We start from the raw sequence: 26,135 nt of genomic DNA, 5'->3' as shown, positions 1-26,135 counted from the left end.
TGAAGTGATTTTGGTAGTACTCAGTTTTGTTTTGTTTTCCCCCAGTACTCAATTTAAATCCTAGGGTTTGTGTTGCTGCAAAGCCCATTCTATTTGCATAATGTCATGTGGACATTTAGGTAAGGAAATAAATACAATTAAATACACACATACGTATACATACACGTAAGTATTTGCATATGCATTTATTTATGCACAGGTAGATACCCTTATGTATTTACATGAAGAGCTATGGGATTTCAGAGCATGCAGGAACTTCGAATCTGCACCTACCAGCACAAGATGGGGAAAAAAGGAATTGAAAAATAAATTATCCAACTTAAAGTCAATTGATATTATACACCATATTAATGGAATGAGACAAGAGCGTTTAACAATAATCTAATATTTATAATGAAAACTCTCAACAATAACCTAGGAGTAGAAGAAAACTTCTTAAAGTCTATAAAAGGAATTTATTAAAACCTACAGCTGTCATCACATTATTGGTGAAATACTGAGGGTATTAAGATCAGAACAAAACAAAGATGTCCATTTTCACCACTCCTAATCAATACTGTACTAGAGATTAGTGTCCATATAATCAGGCAAGAAATAAAAGGCAGCTAAATTGGAAAGGAAAAAAAATCAGTTTTTTTAAAGATTTTATTTATTTATTCACAGAGACAGAGAGAGAGAGAGAGAGAGGAAGGGAGGGAGAGGGAGGCAGAGACACAGGCAAAGGGAGAAGCAGGCTCCACACAGGGAGCCCGACGTGGGACTAGATCCCAGTCTTCAGGATCACGCGCCACCGGAGCTGCCCCCCCCAAATCATTTTTTTAAGACATCATCTTGCATATAGAAAATTTTGAGAAACACATACATATATAAAAAATAAAAACCCCAAAACCTATCAGAGTAAATAAACCCCAATAAAGTCAAAGGATGTAAGAGCAATATAGAAAAATACGAAAAATATACAAAGGATAAAATATAGAAAAATTATGTTTCCATATACTAGTAATTATCTTTTATTTTCTAATCTAAAAATGACAATTCTTTTCACACTAGCATCAAAAAAGATGAAAATATGTAATAATAAATTCAATAAAGGAAATGTAAGACTTTATGCTGAAAATTCCAAACATTTTTGGAATAAAAAAAGATTTAAATAAATGGAGATATTTCATGTTCATGGATCAAACATAATAGTAAATATATGAAGATGAGAATGCTCACTATGTCACTATTGTAGAATACTGTATTGAAGATCTCGATCAATACACTAACTTGTATTTATATATATATTTATGTATATATTATACTTATATAAAATATATAAACCCACATACAGATACACAACATACAGAGAGTTGACTTTGCTTCCAAATAATATCAATACATAAAATATTCAAGAGGCTACGTGAAAAAAATTATTAGAGCCAGTATTGCGAGAAACCATACACAAGACCAACATACTTGATTCTTCTAACCTACCTGAAATGAAAAAATTTATAGCAGAAGTGTTAGAAAACTTGGAGATCCATTTCAATACAGTTATAATGAAAGTTGGAAAGTTTTTAATGGAGAGAATTTTAAAACTTTATTAACGACAGTTAAGATGAAGTAACAGATTATACCTTATTCACAGAAAGGAAGACTAAAGCTATCAATTCTCCGCCAAACAAACCTATATGATAATTGTAGTTCTGACCAAAACTTCAAAAAGATTTGATAGTGAACAAACTTCCCAAAATTCATACATAAAAGAAAAAAGAGAACCACTTCATTTCAAGATTTATAAGAAAGTTACCAATAAAAAATAAATTAAAAAAAAAAAAGATTTATAAGAAAGTTGCAGTAATTTTTTCAACAATGTTATATTGATGCAGGCACAAAGTAATCATCCCGTTAAATGTACTAGAGTCCCCCCAAACAGATCCAAGTATAAATGGTGAACTCAGCAGAAGAAGAGTTATTATTTTCTATCAGCTGGGGAAGGAATAATTGGAACTGACTTTCTTTGGTAAGTTTAGATGTCTAGCTCACAAACAAAATTCAAATGTAGTCAAGACCTACATATGAGAAACAACACAAATTTTAGAAGAAAATATGAAAAAAATCTCAAAATAGGTATAAGTTTTTCAAAATGGCCCATACACTCAAAAAAGCTATAAAAGGAGATCAATAAATTTCATTACACCAATATCAAAAATTGATGTACACATGTCTAAAGAAATCATAACCAATGTTTTTTTAAAATTTTTTTTTAATTTTTTTTTATTTATGATAGTTACAGAGAGAGAGAGAGGCAGAGACACAGGCAGAGGGAGAAGCAGGCTCCATGCACCGGGAGCCCGACGTGGGACTCGACCCCGGGTCTCCAGGATCGCGCCCTGGGCCAAAGGCAGGCGCCAAACCGCTGCGCCACCCAGGGAGATCCCATAACCAATGTTAAAAGATAGGCAACAACTTTGAAATATGTAAAATAAAACACAAGTAACCAATTAGGAAAAAGACAAGCAACCAGTGCCATTCAAAATGGTCCAGGGATTTAGAATACTAATCTCAATCTAGACCCCTAGAAAGAAAAAAAAATGACTTTTTTTTTTTTTTTTAACACCACTGTTATTCAAGGAGATTGAAAGTCTACTGACAATTTAGTACCATTTAACACCCCTTGGCAAAAATTAAAGCCTGACAATATCAGGAACTGTTTAAAATACTCAGCTCTATGCTGGTGATTAAAAAAAAAAAAAAAAAGAATTGGTCTAGCTTCTTTAACATGTCATGTCATTTGCCACCATATGAGAAAATGTGAAATGTAAGTGACATCTGATGGGCAATCAATCCAGTTCAAGTTAAAAAAAAAATTTAAGGAATTTACTAATGGAAATTAAAAATCCAGAGAATAGATTCAGAATTTAGGATGTTAAGATGCAGGTGAGCAATCAGTATCAAATAGCAAAAAGAGTAGAGCTCTTCCTTTTAATTTGCCTTCTTAGTAGTGTTTTTCAATGTCTTGGCTCATTCTCAAAACGTGGTCTTTCCCCAGGGGGGCAAGAACCTTACCAACACTTGTAAACAAAGGGCCGCTCTTTCCCTGCAGCTTACACCAGAGTTCTGGAGTGTACTCCAAGGCAAAGGACTTGGTAGGGCAAGCAACTTTTCTCAATTGGCTGAAGACTTTCCAGGTTTTAGCACTGAAAGTCTTGCATCTCAGGAAACCACTCAAACCCAAATGGTATACCCAGTCCTATACCAGTTTTAAAACTGAAAGCCCCACGTCCTGGAAACCCTTGTTCTCAGAAGGCAAGTTGGGACAATTGTTGCCCTATAAGTTAGGGGCATGTGATTATAGCTCTACCTAAATAAGGATAAATTGAGAGTTTATTCAAGAAAACTATGATGAGAAGATAAAATGTCAGTATCTATAGGGGATTTGGGTTGCCCATTTTAGGTATTCATCCAATCCAATCTGGCTACATGCAAGAAATATGACAGGTAGAAAAAAATACTTTTGAACAACAGTTAGGTTTCAGCAGCTTAATCCTTCCCTCTACTAGAGCATCATTTGTCACTCACATATACACATTAGCTGTATGTTTTCTTGTCTCTTCTGATTTACTTGTTACGAAAATTGCTTCAAGGTATCCTGGAGTGAGTCAATTTTTAAAAGTTTCTATTGTCAATTCCAGATTTCTACTTATACAGTGGTGCATATTAATGCCTGGTCCTATTTTCTATTCTGGCTTCACTGTCGACTTCTCTAGGTGACTGTTTTGCATTAAACTTTAAAGGTCAGTGAAAGTGAAGTTTTACTGTTTAAATTAACAGAGCTGGTTGTCACCACTGCAATCTTAAACTACTCAGTTTCTAAGAAAAATCAGTTTGCCTGCCTGGATTCTTTGACCTCTGTCTTTGTCCTTCTAACTGGACTGAAGCCCAGGACAAAACATGGGGTACTTCAAGAGTGATGAGCCCCTCATCTTCCCTCAGTATCAGCGCAAGAATAAATAATGGCTCAAAGTCTGCAAGAATTTTTCCAGACATTAAGAAAAAAAAAAAAATCAGAGGTCAGAGGTACAGATGAAGAAATCCAAGAACTGTTTGCAGAACTGCAAAATAGACAGTGGATTCGCAAATGTCTATAACCAGCTAGATTTGGTAAACACTGAAAATAGCATAATTTTATTTACATTTATTCTAAGTCATAGGAATGCCTTGGCTTCCAAAAGCATAGCTAACTTCCTTAAATAAAACTAAATTGTTTCTCATTAAAATTCATTTCTAAGAACTATAGGTAAATTTGTGTTTTAAGGTTGAGAAGTTTGGTTTTGATTTTGATTTTGAGTGCTAACCCAAAAGCCTCATTGGATATCAGCTATACTGAATCAATCATAATTTTAACATGATTTAATGGATTAAAAAGGGAATTTAAGAAAAACTATTGAAATAAACATTGTCTATTCAGGAGTTAGCCCTGAGTAATAGAAAACTGTACTGCAACTTCAGTTGCTTATAAACTTTATATGAGCCTCTATAGTGCTATGATTATTAAAATATGCCATAAAGGCAGACTGTATGAAAACAAATAGGCACTTTTGGGTAGAGATTTATTTACTTCACCTAGAAATCATCTGCTCTGTGGATGAGAGAATAAGATGTTCCCCGCCAAAGATGTCTACAGCCTAATTCTTGGAATCAGGGAGTCTGTACCTTTACACAGCAAAAAGAGACTTTGCAAATGTGATATAAGTTAAGGAAGTTGAGATAGGGGATTATCTGAATTATCTCTGTGGACTCAGTCAAATCACAGGAGTCCTTAAAAGCTTAGAAACTTTCTTGGCTATAGCTAGAGACATATGAAAGTAGCAACAGTCAGAGAAATGCAGTATTTCTGGCGTGGAAGACGAGAAAGGAGCCACAAGCCAAAGGAATGTAGGCAGCCCCCAGAAGCTGGCAAATACAAGAAAAAGTATCCTCCCATGAGCCTCCATAAGGAGTATAGTCCTGCCCACACCTTCATTTTTGCCCGATGGGACTCATGTTGGACTTCCTGTTTGAAGAAGTATTAGACAGTAAATGTGTGCTAAGCCACAAACTTGGTGGTAATTTGTTATAGGATCAATAGGAAGCTAATATAGCTCTTAATGAATCAATATCATGAGTTCTAGAAAGTTACCAAGGTTTATGAGATTTTTTTTTTCTTTTCTTAAAATATCTAACCTTAATAGTGTTCTCACAGAATAAAAAACAAGTTTGTGGCTTATACAGGTTTCCATAGTCATAACATTTAAAATTGAACTCCCTTGTTTCATCCACAGGGCTTTGCAACTTTAAGATTTCACTATTGAAAGTAACCTAATCCCTAAAGTCATACTTCCCGATTTTATTCACATAATTTTAGGTATATATTCATATACCCTTCTCAATAATTTATGTTTAAAATTCTCTAATATTTGCTCTCACATGAAGCCAATGTTCTGCTCAAACATTATCTAAAGTTTTCACCAGTGGAGCCTAAATCTTTCTAAAAGACAGGTATGTACAGCTTATAACAGATCTTCACTCCAAAGAAATGTGATACAGGAAGGCATGTATCTAATCAAATTCCAATGGCATTTTATAACCTCAACATATTGATGGACTTTGGTAAACAGTTATTGTAGTCACTCCACTGAACAACATAATTGTTTATGTATTAACCATGTCAGTGGAGGAAAGCAATCATCTTCAAGAGGAAAGGCAAGATTTGAAACTCCTTTCATCCTAGAGTACACAAAGCCCATCTTGCTCTGGTTGGCCTCTCTTTCTAGAAGCACAGACACGATCAGGCCCTTTTTTTAAAAAGTGGGTTTTTGTTGTTGTTGCTGTTGTTGTTTTTTACCCATTTCATTTTTGAAAGGGCTGGACCCCTATCAAGAGTAAGGGATTGTGGGCAGCCCAGGTGGTTCAGCAGTTTAGCCCTGCCAGTCCAGACCCAGGATTGAGTCTCATGTCGGGCTCCCTGCATGGAGCCTGCTTCTCCCTCTACCTGTGTCTCTGCCTCTCTCCCTCTCTCTCCCTCTCTGTCTCTCATGAATAAATAAATAAAATCTTAAAAAAAAAAAAAAGAGTAAGAGATGAAATTCTTAACAGCATTTTGAGTATTTGGATGAACTTCCGGTTTCCAAGCAAAACACCATTTATTCCCAGGATACAGTATTTTTCCTGTTTTTAGATTCATTTATTTTTAGTCTCTGCCCCAAAATTTAATCAATAGAAAATAAGCAATAATGTTACAATAAACATAGGAGACGTCTCAAACAGTTGTCCCTTGGTCTAAGACTAAGAGTATAGGGAATATAGCCAATAATATCATAATACCTTTGTGTGATGACAAGACTTATCGTGGGGATCATTTTTTAATGTAAAAAAAATCTTCTATGATATATATATATATGAAACTAACAGGGTATTTTATATCCGTTATACTTCAGCTAAATAAACAACTAACTAAATGGATCTCATTAAGAAAAGTGAACCCTACAAGTTCTGTAATTAAGAGACTAGTCATTTTGGACATTGAACATAAGTTTATGAGCAAAATCAGGGAGGCCACTTTAGGGTCAGTGGGGTTCCCATTCACTAAGACACAAGCTTTCAACAATTCAGGAAAAAGAACAGTTCAGGAAAAAAGAAATTAAAAAGCTGCCACTTTTGTTCGTCACAACTACAACAAAATTAAAGAAAGGAAAATATCTTCCCAATGAAAATGAAGTCTAACAACAACAACAGAAACGTGAAGAAGAGGAATCTTCAACTAGAAGAAACCAGAGGAAATTCTGGAAAAAAATTAAAAATCCCAATGGCTTTTTTTTTTCCAACAACAACAAAAAAGAACTACAGATTTTTTTTTTTCAAAAACCTATTGGTAACATTGCTTAGAAGGTGGAAATTTTGTTGTTATTGGTTGTTATTGTTGCTGTTTCCTTCAAAAAAGAAAAGAAAAGAAAAGAAAAATTACTTGAGGGGAACTGCTCATTGCAGAGTCTGCTTAGGATTTTCTCTCTTCCTCTGCTCCTCCCCTCAAACACATTCTCTCTCTAGAAAAAAAATTACTTGAGAAATTATTCTTCAAAGTAGAATATTTAATAGATACTTGCAGTGACTCACCCATTGTATTGGGTCAATGTACCCATTCTCCAGCTGCTGTAATTATTGGAAACTAACTATTTACAACTGCACCTATCTCCTATGATTTGGCTTTGGCCTGTGTGATCTCTCTCTCAGGCATGGATGCCAGCCAAGAAGTAACAAAGAGGCACATTAGGCCCTCTCACTTTACCAAAGTGCCATTTATACATTGGAGCTCCCCGTGGTATTAAGTTCAGGCCAGGCTTCCCCTGAATCACTACCTTTGCCTAGCTTCTTCCCCTGTCTCCCTCAGCTATGCTCACTCCCTTGCAGATTTCTCTTGAAAAAGTTCCCTCAGTAAGTGCCTGTATTAGAGTCCCCATCTCAAGCTTGGCTTTCAAGGAAACAAACCTGCAACATGAGTAAAGTAGCAAAATGGAAAATGAAGAAGAAAGAGATGGAGGATGGAAGGCCAGGAGACAGACTACATAAGACTTCAAGACAGACAGACAGACTAGAGGATAAGTAATCAAAGAGATAAAGGCATTTTCCTGAGTTGAAGAATTTCTTGAATTCTCTCAGAATCAAAGGATTCCCCAAATGACAGGAATATTAAAAAAAAATCTACTGCTATCATTTAAGATTCAGAAATTCTAATCACTAAATGAACTAAGAAAAAAAAATCAATGGTACCAGTTAGAAAAAATATTAACAAAAATCATTATTTGCAGATTATTTGACTGTAGATCTAGAAAATCTAAGAACTCAAGCAGCAAAGTTTTAAAACTAGCAAGAATTCCAAAAGAGGGTCAAACTTTGACATCAAAAAGAGTAAAAACTTTCCTTCATAGTTGCAGTGACTAGTAAACAATGGGGAGAAAATCCCATTCATAGAACTAGAGCACTTATCAAATTCCTAGGAATAACATCAACATACAAGAACTAGTTCCATTTTTTTAAAGAATTTATAAAGCTTTGCTGAAGTACAGAAAACAAGGCCTACATAAGCAAATCAAGGCTCTTACATGAGAAGACTGTAAGGATGTCAATTCTTTCCAAATTAAAAACATACATAATGCAATACAAATATGAGTGCCAAAATTAGTTTGGGGGCAGTTTTATGGTGTAACCAAGTCTTAAGAAATTAAAAATGAGGTTCATCTGGATAAATTCATGAGATCTACTAATTAAAGATAGATTTTTTGACACAAAAGAATGAAAATTTTAAGGACCACATTAGAGAACCAATTTTCAATTTTAAGTGGTCTGGATTGCTCATGGTCAGGTAACCAAAAAATTTTTCACTGAAACGTGACTGTGAAAAAGGGAACTGTGAGTATTTACAGTAGGACAATAGGTGTTAACCATTGTTAATACCTGACTTGGGCAAATGAAGACCTCAGTCATACTTTTTATGGGCTGTATTTTATTAGAAAACAACGTAGTATCAAGAATATTGAAGAATATTAAAGAATCAGGAATAGTAAAAGAGGAGTTAGCAAGCCAGTTATCTCATTAGTAACTCAAAGTTCACCCTTAAAGTCAAAACCCAGCTATGCTTCTTTAAACTCATTCCAGCCATCACAAGAATACTACTACTCAGGGAGTATAAAACATTAAATTATCTAGATAACTTATCAGTTCACTATCCCTATGGTATAACATACTTAGAAACAAATTTGCATACCTATTCCTCTTCCCAAAACATTAAGTTTTTAATGCAGAATACTAATGTTTTACTTAAATACTTGTAATCATACCTGAGCACTCAAGTTATTTCAACAATGGCTGTGTTTGGCCATGTGGGGGCACTGTCTATGAGGCTGTCTTCTATAAAATTACATCTAAATTGTATTGAAGTCAATAATAACTGGGTTTCATTCACCCTAGTTCAGGAAATTCAGATAAAGGCTTTGAGGCTCTTAAAAAATAATGGCTCAGCAGCGTTAACACAGCAAGCTTTATTGAGTGCTGTGAGGATGGGAACCATATTCTTTTCAAGAATTTTTAAAGTACCTATGTATGCCTATTAAATTTTATCTTCTCCTGTTTTTTAAAAAAATATATTTTCCAGGTTTTCATTGTATTATTTCAATAATGCTACCCATGTCCAGAATGTATAACATTTATCTGTAATTAACAGAGTCATGATGAAAGAAATTCAAAGTGAAATATGGCTATATAGAGTTTGGGCATTTCTTTCACAACCTTAATGACTTTCCATCTTTTCATTTTTTAAATGCCAGTATTTTTCAACCTCTGATTCTTACTCGCTAGCATAGAGGCTGACACTAAGAAAAACCTTTGATCGTTTGACAAGAATCTTATAATTAAATATGAGGAAGAAAATAGATATTACTTCATCGGTATAAATGTAAAATATATACTGAGAGCTGAAGGAATGTTCTAGTTACTACAATCTTCTATTTTACTAGTAGTTTCTTTTTAAACATTAACACAGCATGTAATTGCATATTCCTGAGTATATCAGTGAATCAAATATAGTAAAACTTTTAACTGTTTTTACATTTGCCACTAATGTGAACAATAATCTTTGTGTAATAATATAGGTGAAGAAATTTAGCAATTTAGTTTCAGCGTGCATTGAACTCCAGTCAAATGTATCTAGTCAAAGCTGTATTAGTTTCCTATTGCTGCTATAACAAGTGACCATGAACACAGGGGCTTAAAATGATTCAAGTTTATCATCACACAGTTCTGGAAGTCAGAAATCCAAAATGTGTGTAACATCAAGGTATCAACAGAGCATTACTTCTAGAAGCTCTAGGAGAGAATCTGTTTCCTTGATTGTTCCAACTTTTCTAGGTCGTAACGACTTCCCACATTCTTTGGTTCCTGTCCCCATATCACTCCAACCTTTGCTTCTGTAATCACATCTCTCACTAACTTTTCTCTTTCCCCTCTCATAAAGAGGCTTGTGAATATATTGCCATCACTCGGATCATCCAAGATAATCATTCCATCTCAAGATCCTTAACTAATGACTGTGAAATCTCTTTTACCATATCAAAAGTAACACAAACAGAGATTCTAGAGATTGGGATGTAAGACCTCTTGGCTGCCATTATTCAGCCCACCACAATGCTGTGTTAAAGTACAGCTATGGGGGGGGGGGCTCCTGAGTGGCTCAGCAGTTGAGCATTTGCTTTTGGCACAGGTTGTAATCCTAGGGTCCTAGGATGGAGTCCTGCATCGGGTTCCCCACTGGGAGTCTGCTTCTCCCTCTGCCTATGTCTCTGCCTCTGAGACTCTCATGAATAAATTAATAAAATCTTTCTTTAAAAAAGTACAGCTACTATTTTAGCTTATACCTCAACATCTGCTCCTTTCTCCTAAAGTAGCAAATGGCTAAAATGGGGGAGAAGAAACAGGGGGATGAGGACAAAACTCAGCTTACTGTTCTACTTAATGGAGTACCGAGAAGTGCCTCTTACATCTAGCAAAGACAAAACTACATGTACTATAAATGCAAGCACCAAATCAACATCAGTGAGATATAACCCTTCTCTGGATTCAAGTCTTCTAAGACAAAATGTTTCCATTATAAGTTTTCAGAGGCTTGACTTTCCTGGGATCAAGCCCTCTATTGGGTTCTTTGCTCAGTTCCTGCTGTCTGCTTTTGCCTCTCCCTCCTGCTCATGCTCACTTAAAAAAATAAATAAATAAAAAAGAAGAATAGTGCAGTGGTTAGCAGGCAGATGCTGGAGCCTAACTGAATTTGACACCTGGATCAACTATTTCCTAGTTATGGGCAATTAACCATCTTTTACTATAGCTCCCTCCCCTCTGTTAAGTAAAAATTGGAGGTTTAACCTATAACAGAGTTATTAGGAGGATTAAATAAAGATACACAAAGAGCACCAGAATCATTGACTAATGTATGGTGAATTCTCAATAGGAGTCAGCTGCCATGTTTCCAAAGTGAAACTAATCACATTTCACCCTCTTATTCCAACTATACTTTTTGTTCTTTACCAATATTTCCATGTTGAATTAATTATTAATATATAAATCTTACTTGCATGCTCAATTGTATTTTCTCTGATAAGAGAAAAGCCTGCCTTATTTTTATATTATATAACCCTTCCATATTATAATAATTGGAAATCTAGCATTTCCATACATATGTATATTCCATATATATATAGCACATATATATAATAGGAGCTAGAAATTATGTGCACTTTTCACATTTATCATCTCATTTAAATCTCCATAACAACCTAATGTGGCAAGTAGTATCAATCATCCATCCCCACTTTACAGATGAAAGGACAGGTTAATAGGGATTTTCAGATTCTAAATCCCTAACTCTTAACCATTATGTTCTCCAATCTCCTAGTTGCACTATCATAAATTTGTTGAATGACATACTGAATGGCCATAATCTTCACCATAAAGATTTTTATAGACTCCGCTGTGTGGTGGGCATGTTATAAACAAGCTCTAACTGTCTTGGACAGCCAGGTTTGACAGCATTACCTGGACACCTGCTAGAAATACCAAACAGTCCTGGACCTGGAGTCATTGAAGCACTATCCATAATTTAATAAAATCTCCAGTTTAAAAATCACTATTATAGAGGTCATCAACCAGCATCTCTCTAGTTCTTAAGAATAAATGGAAATCACTTGGACTTAGGGAGATTTTCTTTCTAAAAACCAATGTTAAGAGATCATGTAATAAATGACAGAAGCAATATGTAAGGGAGCCTTTTCAAGAAGTTACTTTTAAATGATAGAGTATCATTAATCTACAAAATCTCAACCAGGAAAAGGGCCTTATTTCTTGTGCATATGGAAGACTATAGTTCATTCTAGAATATAAGCTTCCTGCAAGCAGAGTCTTTGTCACATTTATTGTTCTATTTTCAGTGCATAGGACAGTCACTGGCACATAGCAGGAAGACAAGAGAACTATGCTGATGAATAAGTGTATATTTTTAAGGTTCTTAGGGCAATTTGAGTATATCCTCCAAACACTAGGATGGGACACTTAATTTCTAGGGTTCTAATGGACTCGAAATTTGAGATGTCATTTGTCTGCATGTCTAATAGAGAAGAGGTTTTCTGCAATTAAGAAGGACCCAAGGAGATGAAGAGAACACAATGCTACTACTTTAATGTGTCTTACATGGGGATCAATTATAAATTACTCAATGAAAAGATGTTTTTCCTTTCTTTGATAGCTAAGTAGCAGTTCCATTTTCTTCCATTTTCTTGCTTTAGAAAACTTTTGGGCATAATAAACACAGGTTTTTTTTTTTTCTTTGAACACTTTCCCAGGAGTCTGGCGTGGGACAAAATGATTGATTCAGCACTCTTTCTAGACTAACCAGTGAACACATCTCAGAATAGGCCCAGATAGAACTTGAGCTCGAGGGTGAAGAGAACAGTTGTTTTCACTCCAGGTCTTACAACGACATCTTACACTGTGTCCTACCTTTTGAATTACGTTTCCAGTCCCAAGATATAGTCCTGACAGTATTATGAAGAAAATTTTCAAATCTATCTAATTAGCCCTTAAGTTTGGAATTCAACAGAACAAATGTAGACACAAAATGATTCTTATTAATTATACACTGCATAACCAAGATTTCTCATTATCCCTGAGTACTGATAGTATCTGATTCTTTACCAATTTCACTCTTAGAATGTGGTTACCAAATATGCTGACTATGAGGCATTCACCATCAACAATATTCTCAAGTGATAAAACAAAACGTTTTATCACTTTATTGCCATTATCAATAGCAATTTTGAATGCTTCTAGCTAAGTAACTGAAATAAAAGCAAGAACTACTTTTATTATTGTCTCTCAAAGCCATCTATATTAATGCCATCTTCAGTATATTCAAATTGTCATTTAACAATAGCAAAAAAACAACTATTTCTACGTAAGATAATACTAAGATTTTTTGGTTTTGCCATCATGACCGAACTACAATGTTTAAGAAGAAAAAAAAAGTGCTATTTTCTAAGAATTTAATAATAGGAAAGCACTTAAACAAGGCCATTGTTCTTCACAAACATTCTTGGCAGTGTCCTTGCTCTGCCTGCTTCTGAAAGCCATCTGCTTACCTCCCCGATAATTCTCGTGGGTAAACCCCCAGCAGTAATTCCTATGACAGGGGAAACTGAAAATATCTGCAGAGGAATGAAACAGTATTTCAATCTACCAAGCAAAATAATTCCAAGGGGTTGATGGATGAGAGGTCAAAAATGTCAAGTGCTCCAAAAATTAAATAGTTCACTCATAAATCATTCAACGCACGCAAGAACAAAAATAATAGTGCTTGTCCTAACGATCCCCAGAAAGGACATATTCTAGCCATTGTGACAATACAGCTTTTTGTGTACTCTCTAACAGCAGCATGTCTGGGAACACAGGGAGGACAAAGAATAGGAACATCCAACTTAATGGGCCAAACTCTGGGACTTATTTCTAAAGAATCGTGAAAAGAACTGATGTTTACAGAAAAACAAAACAAACAAGAACTGTGCCTTTCAACAGAGATATCCCTAAAATACCTGTCAAACTATAAAAGCACTCAATTCTAGCTGAACTAGACAAAGCAAATGCAAGGACATATGGGTCAGACAGGCCTGCTCTTCCCCTGAGGTATCCACCAAGAAACAAAAGATGCTTAACAGGTTCAAGGTTGATAGTTAGGTAGCAGATTAATCATACAAATATGAGGCACTGTGGACACATACCTAACAGCTGCCCAAGGCTACTTACCTACAAGTATCAACTGTCACACAAACTACCTTTGTCTTTTCCTTTTTTTTTTTTTTTGACCTAGTTTTTTGGTTGAATATTGCTACTAGTATATACCTCTTAGATTTTGCCTTTATGTATGTATGCAATATATTTGTTGTCTCCACAAATCAAAACATATTATATATATATATTACATATATATATGTATGTATATATATATACACATATATATATAAATTATTATTCTGAATCTGGTCTCTCTTTGCTGGAAATGTATTTAAGGTCTTTCTTAGCACATAAACATCTGCCTCACTTTTAGAGGACTAGATAATATCATATTGATTGGATGTCCCATCATTTATGCAACTAGTCATTAATACTGAAATTACTTTTGTTCTTTTTTTTTTTTTAAGTTTTTATTTTCATCCCAGTTAGTTAACACAATGTATGTTAGTTTCAGGCATACAATATAGTAACTCATCACTTCCATACCTCATTCAGTGCTCATCACAAGTGCACTCCTTATTCCCTCATCACCTGTTTAACCCATGCTCCCTACACCCCTCCCCTCTGGATAAGGATCAGATCATTCCCTATAATTAAGAGCCTGGTTTTGCTTTGTCTCTCTCTATATATATTTCTTCCCTTTTGTTCTTTATAATTAAAAATAACACAGTGACTCTTTTTGTAGGGTTTTATCAATGCATGTGCATGAATAAATAGATCTATACGATAAACTGGCAAACACAAAATTGTTGGTCAAAAATCTGTTTTCTTCTCAATTTTGACTGACACCAAATTGTCTTTTAAGGATGTCAATTTGTCTTTTGAGAAGAGTTTAATCCACCACCAAACTTGTGTGAAGACGTCTGTTTATATATACCCACAATCACACTGTATTTGATCTGTGGGGAGTCTAACAAGTGAAATGCATTTCATTTTTTCTTTTAATCTTTATTTTCAAAATTAAAAATATGAATAGATGTTAATCTTGTTTATAAGTGCCATTTGTATTTCCTTATATGTGAATTTGGGTTATCTTTCACTGATTTGTCAAAGCCCATAATATTTCATATTCCATCAAATCTAAGACATCATTAATTTTAACAAGAAAGAAAAAAAATTCCTGACTATTAAGCTGATAAAAAGTGCTTTATCATCACCTATAATTTCTCATTTGAGTGTATTAAAACATTTCTTTTACAGGTAAGTAGATAGGTATTTTGTCAAGTTTTGTTCTCACACATAGATAGGAAACGAAGCAAAAGTAATGTTTCCAATTATGTGTCTGAGTCTTTGGAGTTTGGGTTGAAATAACCCCAAGTTACCACTTTCCTACTTCCCTTCCCCATGGGGATACTGTAAGCTTCCTATTATCTTCATTTTTCCTAGGAAAGAGTAAATAGGTGTAGCTAAGTGAATAAAACAAGAAATAGGAAATATTAGACAACAAGAAAGTTATCAAATATTAATCAGTTATTTTAAAATGACACAGAAATAAATATAAAGGGGCTCCTGTTAAGCAAAGGCAGAAAAACTTTAGTGTCTACTGAATAATGAATAGAATTGAATATACACAGAATATTTTAAAAACTCTTGAGTTTGTGATAACTTCTCAAAATACATGCTAATTCAACATCACTGGACTTAACAAGATAAATTTAATAGATATGGAAAGAATAGTAAAATTAGTCTCCATTTTGTAATCCTTAAAACCTAATTTAGGTAATGGTCATCCATGGGATACTGATACGAAATTTACCACAGAGATTTCAAGCTGTCCCTTGATCAATTGGAGATGTGGACAGCTCAATGTGCAACACATCAGCCACAGGGGAGAATGAGAGGAAGGAGGGAAGGACATTCCCCTCAGACAAAGGCTGCTTAACAGAAATCATCAAATGTAATGTGTAGACCTTGTTCAGAACTTAATTCAAATCATTCAGAGAGCAAATTTTCTGTTAAAAATTTAACTAAGATTTCAATATTGGATTATAGGAAAGTGTTAATGGCAATATTACTAGGTATTAGAAAATTATGGTTATGTAAGAAAATAAATGTATCTATTAAAGACACAAATACATGGCAAAAAGTGGTATGATAGCTGGAATTCGCTTTCAATGACTTTAGTAATGAGTTGAAGGAAAAAATTTAATAAAAGTACCAAAAAATGGATAATTGTTGAATCTGAATGATGGGCATATGGGGATTATTCTATTATTTCCATTTTTGCATTTAATATTTCCATCAAAACTTTAATATATGATGTTTATTAAGTGCTTTGATGAAGCTGTTGGACACTAGTTTAGAATGCTGGTTCACAACCAAATGTGATTTTATTTACCTTTTGACGTTCTTAAAATGGCAAGCAGATTCCCTAACAAGACAAAATCAGCCTGTAGGCTTAACTTTCAAAATTCTAACCCAAATATTGAAATCAAACTGAAATCATCACAATAAAATTTAAGAACTAGGATGAATTCCCTTTTTCACAAAGTAACAGGCTAGTTGCCAGGATAAATGTAAAATACTTCTTGTCCCATGTTTAACTGCTCTATGAGGTAATTTGTTATGCAGCAAAAATAGTAACAATGTACTCTCGATAAACACATATGCAAGAGTAATATATAGTATCAAGATAACACAAAGGATGTGAAAAGGGAATCTGAAATAAACTGTTGCAAAATTCTTACACTACATCTGAAGTACAGTAATATTACTTGAAGGTAGACCATAAGTTCCTTATGGTAAACCCTAAGGAACACACTTTTTAAAAAATTGAGAAAACAGGTATCAGTTATATAGAGTAGAGAAGGTACAGTGGAAGCAAAAGAAATATTATTAAAATACAGCAGAGAAGAAGAAATGATGAAACTAGTATAAATTTTTTAGCAAGACAGTAGCTTTTAACCATTTAAATAATTATATGAAATGTAAATGGTCCAAATATATCAATTAGAAGAGATTGTCAGATTGGATTTAAACAGGACTCAAATACATGTATGCTTTTATAAGCAATACCCATCAAGTATACAGAAATGTAGTTAAAAACAATGTAAAATATACTGTACAAACACTAATCAAAGGGGAAATTTACTGACAGTATTTATTTCAAAGAAAGTAGACTTTAAACAAGGAATATTACCAGGGATAAAGAGGTATATTATATCTTGATAAAAGGGTTCATTTGCCAAAAAGTCACAGCAATCCTAAAGATGTATACGTCTAAGAAGAAATTTTTCAAAATACAGGACACAAAAACTTAGAGAAACTTACAACTGTAGCTCGAGATTTCAATATTCTCTTAGGGGTGCTCAGGTGACTCAGCCATATGACTCAAGTCATAGTCTCAGAGTTGTGAGATGGAGACCCATGTCAGGCTCTGCACAGGGCATGGAGCCTGCTTGATATTCTCTCTCTCCCTCTGCCCTTCCTCCCCTGCACTCTGTCTCCCTCTCTAAAAGTAAGAAGGAAAGAAAGAAAGGAGGGTGGGAGGGAGAGAGGGAAAGAGAAAGAATTCAATATTCTCAAAAATTTACAAAACAAGAGCAAGTTACTAGGGACACAGAAGGCCTGCCAAATACTACTAGCCAATTTGACCTAAGTGCCATTTACAAAATACTTCACCAAACAACAGAATACAAATTATTTTCAAATACATCTATCTCTAAGGAGGTATGGTAAGGTGGAAGTTATATTAATCCTGGGGCCTCTCCAGGGCTCTCTGCCTTTAGGGAGACACTGTCTCCAGTTTTCAAGGCATATTTGTTGTTCAAAAATGGCCTTTTCTCAGAGGCTTGACTAGTGCAGGAATACAGGAAACACAGGGAGAGCTGTTTCCTCTGACAAAAAGCTAATAACTATTTCAAAGAACTAAAATCAAGGAATATGTAGTTCTATGGAATGCAGTTAAAATAGTATTTAAAATTTATAGCATTAAATACTGATATTTGAAAAAGAAAAAAAAAGTCTCAGATCAAGTAAGTTTTAATCTAAAGAACCTAAACAAAGGAAGTCACCTAACTTGAAGCAAGCAGAGAAGAACAAAACAAACAAAAAACAGTAAACTTGTCAACAAAGAGATGGAAGAAGGACTCCTTGAAATCAGAAGCTGAATCCTTGTAGAGATCAATAAAATTGATAAAACTCTTGACAGACTGATTTTTAAAAAATCCAAACCATCAGAGAAGACACAAAATACTTCTATTAGGAAGAAAAGGGGGACAATTTTGTGGCTCCTAAAGCCATTTAAAAAAAAAAATCAAAAGACAGTATTATCACCAATTTTCACCCAGAAACTCAACAAGCTAATGAAACAGATAAATCCCTTAATAGACACAAGTTGCTGAAACTTATGTAAGAAATAGATCATCTGACAGTTCTCTATCAACCAGAAGTTATAGTCAAAATACTTAAAGCAGAAAGATCTAAAGGCCCAGACTGATTAATGAATTCTATGAAAGCATTAAAAAATGATTTCAATTTTACACAAACTCTTCAAAGAAATCATTTTATAAAAATAAAACTGGTAAAAGATATAAAAATAAAATTTAACATCCTTCATTAACATAAATGTAAAAAAAAAATCCTAAACACAATATTAACAATTTTAATCCAGCAAAACAGAAAAAAAAGAGAATGCCTCATAATCAAGTGTGATTTATCCTGGGACCCTGACTGGTTTAATATTGAAAATTCGGCCAAAAGAATTCATTATATCAGCAGACTAAAGAAAAGCCACATGTTCATCACAACAGATGCAGAAAAAGCACTGCTAAAATTCAACATCCATTTATCATAAAAACTAAGCAAATTGAGAACAGAAGGAAAGTTGCTTAACCTGATAAAGAACATCTGCAAAACTCCTCCAGTTAACATGTAAATGACGAAAGATTGAATGTTTTTTCCCTAATGTCCTGCAAAAGGTAAGGATGTCCTTTTTCATTACTCCCGTTCCATGTCCTAGCCAGACTAATGAGGTAATAAAATGAAATAAAAAGTATCCCGTTTGTGAAGTAAAAGATAAAACCATGTCTATTCACTGATTATAATTGTCTATATAGTAAACCTCAAGTGATGTAATGTTTCTAGAATTGAATTTAGCTAAGTTTCAAAACATAAAACCAAATACCTAAGTGAATGAATGAATAAACGTATCACTATATACATTATTTAAATATTTTTTAAGACTCAAATTGGGAAAAAAAAAAAAAAAGATTTTCTTAAGTAGGCTCCATAGGCTTTAACTCATGAAGCTGAGATCAAGACCTGAGCTGACATCAAGAGTTGAAAGCTTAAGTAGCTGAGCCACCAGGCACCCCCATACCATTTTTGCTAACCCCAAGACACAGGAAATACTTGGGAACAAAGTAAAAGCACAAGTAAGAAGAGAGTAATAGATAAATGCAGAGCGTAAATAAATGCAGAGCTAAACCATGTTTATGAAATAGAAAACTACTATTTGCAAGATGTCAGTTGTTCTTAAAACAATCACTAAAAAAAAAAAAAAAAAAAAAAAAATTCACTAGATTTAAGACATCCCAATCAAGGAGCTCAGTAGAAGACCATGTGACTCTTGATCCATCAGGTTGTGACATCCCACTCAAAATCCCAGCAAGAATTTTTTTAAACAATGAAATGCCTATTCTAGAATAGATGTGAAGAGTCAAAGGAATTATATCTAAAACAATATGGGGGGAAAAATGGATGGATGCATATTACTCAATTTCATGACTTAATATAAAGCTATAGTAACCATGACAGTGTGGTTTTGCTTAAGGATGAATACATACGAGAGCTCAGAAACAGACCCGTAGGGGGAAAAAAAGACTTCAGTCATACCTTACACCATATACAAAAACAGACCTAAATATAAAGCTTATGTTTCATTAAAGAAAATTTTAAAATACCATTATAACAAACATGACCTGTAAGGGTTATACTTAAAGTATGCCTGAATTTTACAATTTAGATTACAAATACTGTATAGTTATTAAAGATGATGTACATAATTGCGGAAGTATATCATGTTCAGTCTGGAACACTTACTAAGATGTCATTTTCCTTCAATCTGCCCTGTAAATGTTAAAAGTTTACAAATTCCAGTCTACTTATTCATATAAAAAGCTGATCTCTAATATAAAAATGCAAAGGATCTAAAATAGCCTGCACAAATTCTTTTAAAAATTAAATTGTTAGAAATACATGATCTAATTCCAAAATTTATAATAGTAATAAAAACTTCTTAAGGATAGTTATACAGATCAACTCAACAAAATAGGAAGGTCTGAAATTCAGCCATATATATATATATATATATATATATATATATGGTTAACTGATTTTTCTATTATATTTTCAGGTAGTTCAATGTATTAAGAAAAATATTCCCAGCTGAGTGAAGTAAGTCAGTCGGAGAAGGACAAACATTATATGTTCTCATTCATTTGGGGAATATAAATAATAGTGAAAGGGAATATAAGGGAAGGGAGAAGAAATGTGTGGGAAATATCAGAAAGGGAGACAGAACGTAAAGACTGCTAACTCTGGGAAACGAACTAGGGGTGGTGGAAGGGGAGGAGGGCGGGGGGTGGGAGTGAATGGGTGACGGGCACTGGGGGTTATTCTGTATGTTAGTAAATTGAACACCAATAAAAAATAAATTAAAAAAAAAAAAGAAAAATATTCCCAGCAAATGATACTGGAATAACCAGCTATTGCCTTGTGGAAAAAAATATTAAAACTTACCCTTTCCCTACAACATCCATGAAAATCAACTTTGAGTATATCATTGATTTAAATGAAAGCTAAAACTATAAAAGATAAATTTGCTTTTTGAAGTCGCTGTAAGAAAATGAAACGTCATGACACAGCTGAGGAGAAAATATTTCAATGCAAATGTCTGTATGCAAGTCATACCTCAGGAAAAATGTATAGAAATCTAAACAAACGCTGATAATATAATAGTAATCATAACAATAACAATGTCTTGTTGAGATACTAAAACAAGGCTAAAATGCACAGGAGCTTTGAGGTAGAAAAGTATAAACTTAACATCTTCTAAAATCCTTTTATCATCTACAGTGGATTTTTTAGAAATTTAGATTGTGTTGTAGTTTAAGATAAAAGAGTCACAACTTATATTGGAGAAGCAGAGTTTATAACTTCCCAATGATATTAAACAGTTTTAATTATAATTATATAATTAATTATATCAGCAATATGAAAATAGGTAAGAAAGAGACACCTGGGTGGCTCAGTCAATTGAATGTCTGACTCTTGATTTCTGCGGTCATGATCTCAGGGTCTGGGAATCACAACCTGAGCTGTGGAGCCCAATGCAGGGCTCCATAATCAGAAGTTCTGCTGGAGACAGAACTTCTGAGATGCTCTACTTCTCACCACTCCACGTGTGTCCTCTCTTTCTCTAAAATAAATAAATCTTTAAAAAAAAATAAGTGAGAAAAATATTTAATCAGCCCAGAAGAGTGGAAAAAGTACAACATGTAGAAAAGAAAGTATGAATTAAGTCTAAGATTGTCTGACTTGAGTTTTTTCAAAAATCAACTTTAATATACTTATAAGAAGACACATGAAAATATAAGGGCCAAAGTAAAACAATTGGAATGAGTTTCACCAAGCAAATTGTCACCAAGAAATAGTTCCAGGATTAATATCGAAGTAGACATCAAGGAAAAAAAAGAAAAAAAAAGTATTACTAAAGACAAAGATAATCACCTCATAGTGAAAAAATATTCTATTCCCTAAAGAGGAGTTCAATTCAAAGTTTTAAATCTAGATGAACCTAAGAATACATCAAAATATATGAAAGCCTAGTGAAAGGGAAGTAGAATTTATGTTCTTAACAAATTGGCCAGGATCCAATACTCAAAAAATAGAAAATATTTTCTCCTAAAAAATGCTAACTACATCCTGATAGGACCCCATTCTCTGATTTAAGGATTTTCCCTATTCACACCATGACTAAAGCATTTTGTATCCACTTGGCCCCAATAACTAGTCTCCTTCTCACAAAAGCTCCACAGATGGAAAGTCTACAGCATGGGTATGTTTCACTCCATTCATTACCCCTACTAACTGTTAGCACAGCACATTCCTCAACTAAATCCCTTTTTAACTGATGTTGCAGAAAAACCGTGACCTAAAATGATCAATGCTGTGCCACTACAGTCTAAAGATGAAAAATGAGAGTTGAGATGTTTATTTTGGATTCAATAATGAATACACTGAAAGAGATTTAAAATGTTGATAAAAATATTTTTTCTTCATCTCTCCATTTCCTAACAGGCTGATTCTCTTCTATAAAACACATGATTTGCCAGGATCCATACCATGTATCACTCCCAAAACAAAGCAACTTGCTAGTGTTTGGGTGGTACACAACCTTTAAATGTCCTGTGACATAAACCTGGAAATACATGCTACTTTGTTCTAAATTTTTTATGGTCAGAGTTTTTAAAAGAAGTAAAAAGACATACAGCATGATTACAAAATTCAACTATGGAATTTTATGGCCTTTACTTAGCAAAACACTGCTGAAAAATTGAATAACTTTAAATAAACTAAGTCTTCTAAAGGAACCCTTATGTTAAAATTTCTCTGGCAGATTTTTGGTGAACCAATTTTTTTTAAATATAAGTAACCATTCATAACGCATACAATTTTTTTGTTTATATTTTTACATTTTACATATATATACTAATGACATACTGATAGCTGTAAGTTATCAAAGATTTATAGAATTATACAAATTTTAACATGAAAGTTCTTATGTAAAGTTTAACATTTTTCTGCATATGTGCTTAGTTTTGATGTGGTGAAAACACAGCTTAACATTTTAATCATGACAGTAATGTCTTTCAAGTGTATGCATGGGACTTACATCTTTGAGTTGTTCCCCTACCTTCCCTGGAAAATGTTTGGAAAAATATTGATTTAATCTAACTTTGAAGATGTTCAACATCACTAATAATCAGGGAAATACAAATCAAAATGACCATGAGGTATCTTCTTACGCCTGTAGGAATGGCTTAAATTGACAACACAGAAAACAACAGATGTTGGCGAGGATGTGGAGAAAGGGGAACCCTCTTACTGGTGGGAACACAAACTGGTACAGCCACTTTAGAAAACAGTATGGAGGTTCCTCAACAAGTTGAAAGTAGAGCTACTCTATGATCCAGCAATTGCACTAATGGGTATTTACCCCAAAGATACAAATGTAGTGACCCTAAAGGGTACCTGAACCCTAATATTTATAGCACCAACGTCCACAACAGCCAAACTATGGAAAGAGCCCAGATGTCTATCGACGATGAATGGATAAAGAAGAGGTGGTTTATATATACATGGAATATTACTCAGCCATCAAAAGGAATGAAACCTTGCCATTTGCAAGGACATGAATGGATCCAGAATGTATTATGCTAAGCGAATTAAGAGAAAGACAAATACCATATGATTTTACTCCTATGTGATATATAAGAAACGAAACAGATGAACATATGCAAAGGAAAAAAAGGGACGCAAACCACAAGAGACACGTAACTATAGAGAACAAACAGTTGATGGAGGGAATTGGGCAGAAGATGGGCTAAATGGATGGTGGGCATTAAGGAGGGCACTTGTTATGAGGATCACTGAGGGTTATATGTAAATGAATCTCTAAACTCAACTCCTGAAACCAGCATTACACTACCTATTAATTAACTACACTTTAAGTAAAAATTTGAAACAAAAATCTACTTTGAGCCTTTGGTCAAGAATAGGACTAAATTATCTCCAAATAATTTATATTATCTTCTCTTTAGGGACATTGAGATGCTGCTTTCAGTATCCTCAATACAGTCATACAAGATTTAAAATACTCAGACTCATGAAGTTAATAGCAAGAAGGATTCCTAAAGCCCTAATCTCTTCTCTTAGATGTTGGTCACTTACTAAGGGAGGAAGAGCTTCTCAATCATGCATCAGTATCAAAGAGTCAAGGGAGTTTTAATAAAATTACATTATCTCTGAAAACAACCCAAACCAGTTACTGCCTCTCCATGTTTCAGGAATATACTCTGTAATGTTTAGAATTCATTTTAGAGTTGTGACAGAAACGCAAATCAAACTAACACAATCAAAATGCAACTCAGTCAAAATCTCCCTATTAACTGAGGGAAAAACAGCTCCAGGAACTATAGGAATAACCCAGACAGGAAGTTAGGACAGCTTGCTCATTTCTCATCTTTGTTTCTTTTGCACATGGGCTTTAAGCATTTCTACTATAGATCATTTTCTTTTTTTTTTTTTTTTTTATAAAAATTTGATTGATTTGAGAGAGAGAGCATACGAATGAGGGAGAGAACACAGCAAGGGGAGGGGCAGAGAGAGAAGCAGACCCCCTGATGAGAAGAGAATCCAACACAGAGCTCAGTCCCAGGAGTCTGGGATTATGACCTGAGCCAAAGGTAGATTCTTAATTGACTGAGCCACCCAGGTGCCCCCTCATAGGTTAGTTTCTTCTGTATCATCAGAGATATGCCAATAGAATCTCTGGGTTCATGCCTCAACCATAGAAGCTATTGACAATGAGAGCAAAATAATGACAATAGCACAGAAAAGGGGTAGTGGAAGACTTCCTCTAAAGCTGTGAGGGAGATACGTAGGCAATTTTTTTCAGAACTAAACAGGGATCTCAAAATTGTAACTGATCACCAAGTGCCTAGCATAACAGATGGAAGGAAAAATTACATAATCTTAGCGAATAATAAAGATTCCTTTATCTCTGGAGCATAAGGAACATATATAGAGAGAATGGCCATCAGAAAAGCTTTGCCTTCTCCAACACTGAGAACTAGGAGGTAATACATGGTACACAGCCTATCATTCCATATACATCCAAATTGTCCTTCATGAAAGAAGACAGAATGAAAATATTTTTCAGTCAAGCAAGGATTCCAAAATATTGTCTCATGTTAAGTATTTACCACACACAAATTTAAATCAAGTGACAGAGCAAACCAAGAGAAAGGAAGGCATAGGTCTAAAAAATACTTAATCCAGTTCCCCTCCTTGGTTTCCAAGTTATAAATCTGTTATTAGAAATTGGTTTGGTGCATCTATACTTCTGGAAGAGCAGGAAAGAAGAGAGCGAGAAAGGGGATCCCAAGGTAAGACTAGACCCAACAGGGCTGGTTTAGAGAAGATGTAGAGCTATGCAGAGGTAGCCCTTGGTGGGAAAAATAAAAGCGGATAGAAATTTTCAAACTGTGAGCCAATATCTGGATTTATGACTAAGATGTATGACAGAGTTATGTGCATATTGGGGGGGGGAAACGTACTAAACATAGAAAACAATCACTAACATAAAGGCAAAAAGTTATACAATTTTGCAAAGTTAGGTAGAGCACATTCCTTGAATCAGCAATGAGCAGTATTTCCATAAACATGTAAACAATGAGTGCTGACTTAGGTAGTATCTAAAAATAGCAGTATAGGGGATCCCTGGGTGGCTCAGTGGTTTAGCGCCTGCCTTTGGCTCGGGGCGTGATCCTGGGGTCTCGGGATCGAGTCCCACGTCGGGCTCCTGGCATGGAGCCTGCTTCTCCCTCCTCCTGTGTCTCTGCCTTTCTCCCCCCCCTTTCTCTCTTTCTCTGTGTGTCTATCATAAATAAATAAATTTTTTTAAAGTTCTAAAAAAAATAAAAATAGCATTATAAGCCTATCATTTAGAAAAAATGAGTTAAATGCAAATAAAGAGAACTGGAAATTGAAAGTTAATTGCGTTTATAACATTTAGAGAATGGTTTTAACTATGTACAGCTCTTTGATCAAAATAAAAATTTAAAATAAACACAAGGAATCTTCCCCATCCCGTTTATACTCCCTAGAGGACCACTGATAACAGTGTCTATTTTAATTTATTCTGGGTACCTACTATTAAGCTTTAAATAATATGCTTACTCTGTATGTTTTGATTTACCAAAATGTGAGACAATAGATTAATCCCCATAAGTGAAATAGGAGGAATTTGTACACTCATGCAACTTCTAATTCTGCTCCTTCTCATCTTAATTTTTATTAGTTACATTAATTTGTCCATATACTCAAATATTTATAGGACCCCTACTATGTTCTAGCCACTTAAATTACGTAAGTTATCAAAATAAATATCTGCCATTATGTAGTGTACTTCCTAAAAGGAGAAGACAAAAAATTAAACCCATACTGAATGTAAGCAAATAATACATGAGAGTCAGAAAATGTTAAGCCTGTGTCCTTGTCAG

General features: G+C 34.2%; 1 long non-coding RNA gene across 7 annotated transcripts in view; it reads right to left on the bottom strand.

Annotated features, from left to right (window-relative positions):
• LOC144321604 (uncharacterized) overlaps positions 1-26,135 on the bottom strand; it is a 193,306-nt gene that overhangs the window by 125,005 nt on the left and 42,166 nt on the right. The window lies entirely within an intron of this gene.

This window comes from Canis aureus, chromosome 10 (genome assembly GCF_053574225.1).
Source record: "Canis aureus isolate CA01 chromosome 10, VMU_Caureus_v.1.0, whole genome shotgun sequence".
Classification (NCBI taxonomy): Eukaryota; Metazoa; Chordata; class Mammalia; order Carnivora; family Canidae; genus Canis; species Canis aureus.
Note: the sequence above shows the minus strand (reverse complement) of the source record. Positions and strands in the feature narration are given on the sequence as shown.